Source organism: Pyxicephalus adspersus, chromosome 8 (assembly GCF_032062135.1).
Source record: "Pyxicephalus adspersus chromosome 8, UCB_Pads_2.0, whole genome shotgun sequence".
Classification (NCBI taxonomy): Eukaryota; Metazoa; Chordata; class Amphibia; order Anura; family Pyxicephalidae; genus Pyxicephalus; species Pyxicephalus adspersus.
Genome location: NC_092865.1, coordinates 69,379,199 through 69,385,791, shown reverse-complemented (window position 1 = coordinate 69,385,791; position 6,593 = coordinate 69,379,199). Strand labels below are relative to the sequence as shown.

At 35.6% G+C, this 6,593-nt stretch overlaps 1 protein-coding gene across 3 annotated transcripts in view; it reads left to right on the top strand.

Annotated features, from left to right (window-relative positions):
* LOC140337341 (uncharacterized) overlaps positions 1 to 6,593 on the top strand; it is a 151,823-nt gene that overhangs the window by 5,345 nt on the left and 139,885 nt on the right. For 2 of the 3 annotated variants that reach the window (XM_072421060.1, XM_072421062.1), the window contains exons 2-3: positions 1,040 to 1,183; positions 4,542 to 6,178. The gene's annotated coding sequence lies outside the window, so the exon portion shown is untranslated. Of the gene's footprint in view, positions 1 to 47; positions 1,184 to 4,541; positions 6,179 to 6,593 lie in introns of those variants that run through there. The other variant, XM_072421061.1, reaches the window with a different exon arrangement.

The window sequence follows — 6,593 nt, the reverse complement described above, 5'->3', positions numbered from 1 at the left end:
AATTGCAAGTGTGTACGCAGCTTTACCCATTCTCAAAAAAAGTTTAAACAAAAACGTTAACACATACTTTTACCCTCTGACAATACATTTTGTTAATGCCATTTGAGTAAATCCACATCAATTATATTATCCAGTGACATAAATCCATGTCAGTCATATAATCCAAGATGTCTAGCAATGTACTTCCATGTCAATCACCCAATTTGATTACACGCCAAACTTCCTTGCCAAATTCACTGTGGAAAGAGCGTAATCTCTTAATTGACATAACTGACCAAATCTTGGCAGTTTGAATTGCTGAGAGCAATGTCATTAATACAGTAAGCAATGCTTATTAACTCGCAACATTCCTGGCAGGATATAACAAAACATTTTCAACTGTATATTTAAAAGACCAACAGAGACAAAACAACAGAAATTCATTGTTAGACTTTCATAAAAATAAGTAATACTTTCTCCCTTTGCACAGTGTTTTGTACAAATACCCGTGGTGATTTTTTTTACAGTTGCAAGAAAAGTTTGCTTTAATTTTTAGAAGAGTCAAACTTTTTTTTTTAAATAAATTGTATTAAAAGCACTTCATAAGTTTATTACTTTGTGCAACAAGTTTAAAAGGCTAAAAAGTAAATCTTTGTGACCTATGTTTGTTGCCAAAAAAGAAACAATAAGAAAAGAATCAGAATGAAATAAACATTTTATTACTCAAGACTAACAAAGCATTTAATAAGTGCTGCAAAAAGGAAATCAAGTTGGCAAAAACTCAAAATGAAATGTGGGTTGCTAAAGAGGGTTAGACTAGGTTTGAAATAAAATGATGGTAAAAAGTATGACAAACCTCAGACGTGATGATAGAAAATGTACTAAATGTCTTCTTTTGTATAAAGAGGAACATGGAGGAACAGATGTGGAGTTTTATGTTGACGATAGTACAATGGAAAATGCACTTAAAAAAATCTGCTGGCTGAGAGAGGAATCACTTGTTATAATGCACAATTGTTCACATTATGGTAGACTAACCTATTGTTGTTCTTTCTTTCAGTGCTGACTTTCATCGTTTTATCACTGCCACCACCTTCTCTACAACTTCTTCTAGACCAACTTATTCTTACTTTAGGACTGTATGGCAATTGATGATTGATGCACACATGCATGCTAAAGTTACTTTATACCAGCACACAGCTCTGTGAGTATGTACACTGCACTGTGCATGTATAGCAGGTAGTGTACCCACAAACACATCTGCTAGGGAAAATAAATAGAAGTTTTTTTGTCAAAGACATGTAGGATTTTTCTACCAATGGGCCTGATTTATTAAAGCTCTCTAAGACTGGAGAGGATACACTTTCAGCAGTGAAGCTGGGTGATCCAGCAAACCAGGATTAAGAACATTTGTTAACAAAAAGCAAATTACTTTTAGATTTTATTCTAAAAGAACACAATATTTAGGACTGGTAAGTCTTATATAATAAAGCTCTCCAAGGCTGGAGAGGATACACTTTCATCAGTGAAGCCGGGTGATCTAGCAAACCTGGAATGGATCTGGTCCAGGACTGAAAATATTTGCTAACAAACAGCTAATGACTTTTAGGAAATCCATTCCAGGTTTGTTGGATCACCCAGCTTCACTGCTGAAAGTGTACCCTCCCCAGCCTCGGAGAGCTTTAATAAATCAGACCCAATGGCCCTGATTTATTAAAGTTGTCCAAGGCTGGAGAGAATACAGTTTCATCAGTGAAGCTGAGTAATTGAGCAAACCTGGAATAGATTTCCTAAAATCAAGCTATTTGTTAGATATTTGTTAGCAAATGTTTTCAATCCTAGGCCAGATCCATTCTAGGTTTGCTGGATCACCCAGCTTCACTGCTGAAAGTGTATCCTCCCCAGCCTCGGAGAACTTTAATAAATCAAGCCCAATATCTCTACCTCCTAGTTTTTTTCTGATCCACTTTTAAAATAGCTGATATCTGATCAGAAAATAAATAAGGCTGTAAGTATTTTATCCACACAGTGTTCATCCATTTTATTTAAAGAATTGTGATCAAATCTTCATCCTCATAATCTTCGTACTTGCATTGCCAAGTTGGCTTCCATGGAACCCTAATGTTCCTCCAGAGGTTGCAAGGGGGTTCTTGAGAAGTTGCTAATTGACCTCCATGATGGTAGGGTCTTTATAGTTCTGGGTCCAACACCATTTGGAAGAGCCTGCTACACAACACCAAACATGTTTTTAGTTGTCTGACAACTATGGTGACATTTTGACCACCATAGTGATGAGGAGCATTCTAACCACTGGCCGCCAATGTAAAGGAATTTTTCTTACCATCAAGTTAGTTTTAACTGGGGTTTCCTGAACTTAAAGTTCTGGTATGGCTTCCTCGGGACCATAGAGTTTGATAAAGGCTAGTGGCATAGGTGATATTCCCTAATGACCAATATTCTTAAATGATTTATATACCTGATTTATTAAAGCTTTCCAAGACTGTAGAAGATTGACTATCATTAAATAACCTGGGTGATCCAGTAGACTTGGAATAGATTTCATAAAAGTCATTTGCTATTTGTTGGAAAATGTTTTAAATTCTGGACCTGATCCATTCCGGGTTTGCTGGATCATCCAGGCTCGCCTATGATAGTCTATCTCCTCCAGTCTTCAAGGTTTTTATTAGGCCCATTTTGTAGAGATTACTAAATCACAAAAGGGGCTGCAAAGTTTATGGAGTTTTTGGAGTCACCCTAGATACCATCTCATAATGCTCCCCCCCACCTCATTTAACCACCTTTTTTAGGGACTCCCACAGATCCTAGTTTTGGACAACTGTTATTATATGTAGGCCATTTAATTAACTATATATTTTGATTACTTCAAATCCTGTATATTAATAAAATCAAAAACATACATATACAATCATATACATATATTTCCTAATATAAAAAATAATTTAAAAGCAACAAAAATAGTTAATTTGAGATGAAAATTATTTTGAACATGAGGTTACTGTTTCACTTTATTCATTTTTGTGTTTGCATATGAAGCAGATTTATCAGTGTTGGAAAAAATAAGTCATGTCATATTTGAGTTCTCCAGAGTCTATTGTAAAATGGAAATGTTCAATCTGTCTCTTACTTATTAGTTTACAAAAAGAGTTTCCAGCCATAACGAACTGCAATGCATTGAAAATTGTATTAATAGCAAAGCTAATGCAGCTGACTTAACTTCAATATGAAAAGCCATGTATTTATTTTGTGCCTGGCTTGCTCGCACTTTTATAGCAATAATGTTTTGGCTGGTAGTTCGGGAGATGTTCTTGTATATATATATACATATCTATATATATACATTTCAAGCCATATCTGTGGAAGTTATGAACACAAATGTGAAAGGGGCTTAAAAACATTAGGAATAATTCAGATACCAAAGAAAATTACATTTAAGCCTCAGAATATCAATATCTATGGTGAAAAGCCATTTTTAAAAAAATTGAATGATAATTTCCTTGTAATTCTGAGTTTCATAGAATTAAATAAAGAAAACACAGTCCAAGCAAGTCAATTAATTTCCTAACTGGGAAATCTTCGGTAAAGTGATTCATTAGGGTGATTCAGGATAAAACAATACATATCTGTGCCTTCAAATCCCCCCACAGTTATTGTCCCACTTAACTTTTTGGCCTGGTAAAAAAAAATACTCCCCCAGCCGCTCTATCCGCTCCTCCAATGACCTACTAATGACTTCCTCACTCATTACTTCATCACACGCATGGCACCAAGACTTTTATAGGGCTGCCCCAACTCTCTGGAATGATCTTTCTCATTTAAATCTTTCTTGATGGTTTCCAGTGACAAATAGTGACAGATAAATGGACGAGGGCTGTAAACACAGCGCCTGTTCTGTTCTATGGTCGGGAGAGGACGGGTAAGGAAGTGCCACCGCCCTATGCTCTCTTGCCTTGACTAGTATAGGAGCCATTCTTGATTCATGAATCTGTCCTGATGGATGAATGAATGACGTCAGGCGGCCACTGTACACATGTCAGGTTCTTCCCGGAGACTAGCATGGGGGAGGTAGGTCTATACAGAAAGTTTGTAACATAAAGCAAACAAAACATCTGCTTCTCCAGCCAACTAACTATGGCTACCCAAGAGGAAGTGGACCTAAGGTGGGAAGAATATTCCCATGCAAAGCTTTACAAAGCCATATTAATAATGTGCTATGTGGGTTAGTTGCTACACTGATGTGTCTTCAAACCTAGGTGTTTTCCTTGAAGAAGAGAGAGTTGGCCTCTGATACATGTAAGTTGTGTTTCCTATTAGACAATAAATTGTTGACACTTTCACAATGTGGTTTGGCACTCCACTGTATATCGGTTTGTTGAGTCTAGCTTGAGACCCAATGTTAGGGTACACAAGATGTGATTAGCCTCTTAAAAGCGACTGTGCTGTGAAGATTGTGCTTTTAAAATTTGAGACTTAAATATAAAGAGGAACTAAACCCAAAAGTGCCTAAAACAAAAAAAAAAATCTACTTATCTTAAATCCCGCAGGGCATTCTGATCCAACCAGAGGTCTCGTCCGTCGGGTCCCGCATCGTCCCAGCATCTGTCTGCGAACCAGTGCACCGGGCATCGCCATCTTCTCTTCTTTCGGCGCAAGGTCGGGTGATGTAGAATAGAAAAAAACTTTTGCACATGCATGAGATGGGCAAATTTTTTTTTCCCACGAAAAGGCTCTTTTGGGCATGCGCAAAAGGAGCAACCAAGAGCCTAGGCGATCGAGAAGTAGGGGCGGTGCTGCATCCTTTTTTTTTTAAAAAAGTTTGGGTGTTGCACTTAAAAAAAAAAAACAACAGATTTTTTACTTAATATAAAAGAATTGTCTACCCTTTATGCAAAGTGAAATTTCTGAGTTTAGGTATGCTTTAATGTTTTGGCACGTCTGTCATTTTAAAAATGAACTCTAATAATCCAGCAAATATAAAGAAAGACAGACTCCGACAGACGTGTGATTCACATGTTATTAGGGAATTTGATTCATAACTAATAAGTCAAGCTTTAAAAAAAAAAAAGGGGGTAAAAGGTAAAAAAAATATTAAATGTTTTAAGGTCTTCTGCTAAATTCACAAATTCCTCCAGTTGTTGGTACACGTCACAAGTTCCAGTTGGTCATATTTATTTTAAAGTAGAAAACTGTTAATAATCTTACATCACAGCTCTGTGATAGGTCAACACACATCTCAATTTTTATCCTGACCCCTTCCAAGTTAGGAATGTAATTATAATCTATTTAAAAAGAAAATCTGAACCCTTGATAAAAGATCCATCCCATTCAAGTTTCTCCTGCTTGCTTCCAGCCAGTTTAAATTCTACAACATGGTAATTACTTTGTCTCATTGTTCCATATTGACTGTTTCAAGCAAAACGGCAAACAAAATCTTGGAATGTGCCCAAATATTCCAAAAGTAGAACATTTTATGTTTTTCAAATGTATTGAGGTGCTTCTTTACAAAAGTCACAGTTTTAGGTTGAAAATATTTAATGGCTGAAACTTGACACATAATATTAGCTTTCTGGGGCTGTTTTAAAAATGGTTTAAACTTTCCAAAAATTGACTTATCCTAGAACATACACTGAATGTGAACAATGTCCTACTTAGAATTATCTAAATCAGCCACATGGAATGTGAAGATTGAACAATTTGTTCCTGGCTGGCAGATGCAAGCATTCACCTTTATTTCCTGCAGCCTTTAGCATGGCAGCCAACTAATCCATCTCTTTACGCTATCTTTGGTTCCTTAGCTTCTAGATGTTAGTTGCTAATTATCAGTATTTGTCACAGTAAACTTTTTTTTACAAAGATTTTTTAGCAACCATGGCTATTTCAATGTCTTCTTTTAAAGGTTATTTTTGTAATTGTTTAAAAAGTTAAAAAGTTAATTTTCCTTAGCAAACCAACAGGCTGTAAAGGTTAGTGCAGTTTAAGGTTTGCATTTGTTAAATGTTTTTTTCGATAAGTTTTAATTTTACAAACTCTTGTACTTTCTGTCATAGGCTTTCAAATTCTTCCATCACTTTAACAATTTCATCACTATTCTTCTTTTTGGTAACAGTTGATCAACAAAACATCAATCAACAAAGTGTTATCAACAATTGTATAGTACAATGTCTCTACAAAATATTATATGGTAATGATTTTGTCCTCCTAATGAACAAAACACACTCTTCCTGGATCTCCAATAATGTACAAAATATTGAGAAAAAACACATATTAATAATAAATTAATAATTAATAATAAAATTAGTTCACAGGTTCTAGGTAGTAGTAAGGTGTGAACGTATAAAGAATAAATACAGCATTGGGATGTCATAGTCACATGTATGATAGCACGGTCACGATTACTCTGTTATATTAGCCAATGTTATTTAGTACTTGCTCATCAAAGGTGCTCTGTCAGTTCTTGTTTTGAAGCCTCATGTAATATTTCGATGATAAAGTGGTTATTGAAGACCAAAAAAAAAAATATGGAGGCCCATCTCAAAACATCAGAGATCAAAATACCACACCCAGAATGAAACTTGCTCACCTATGGGAGTTTCCAG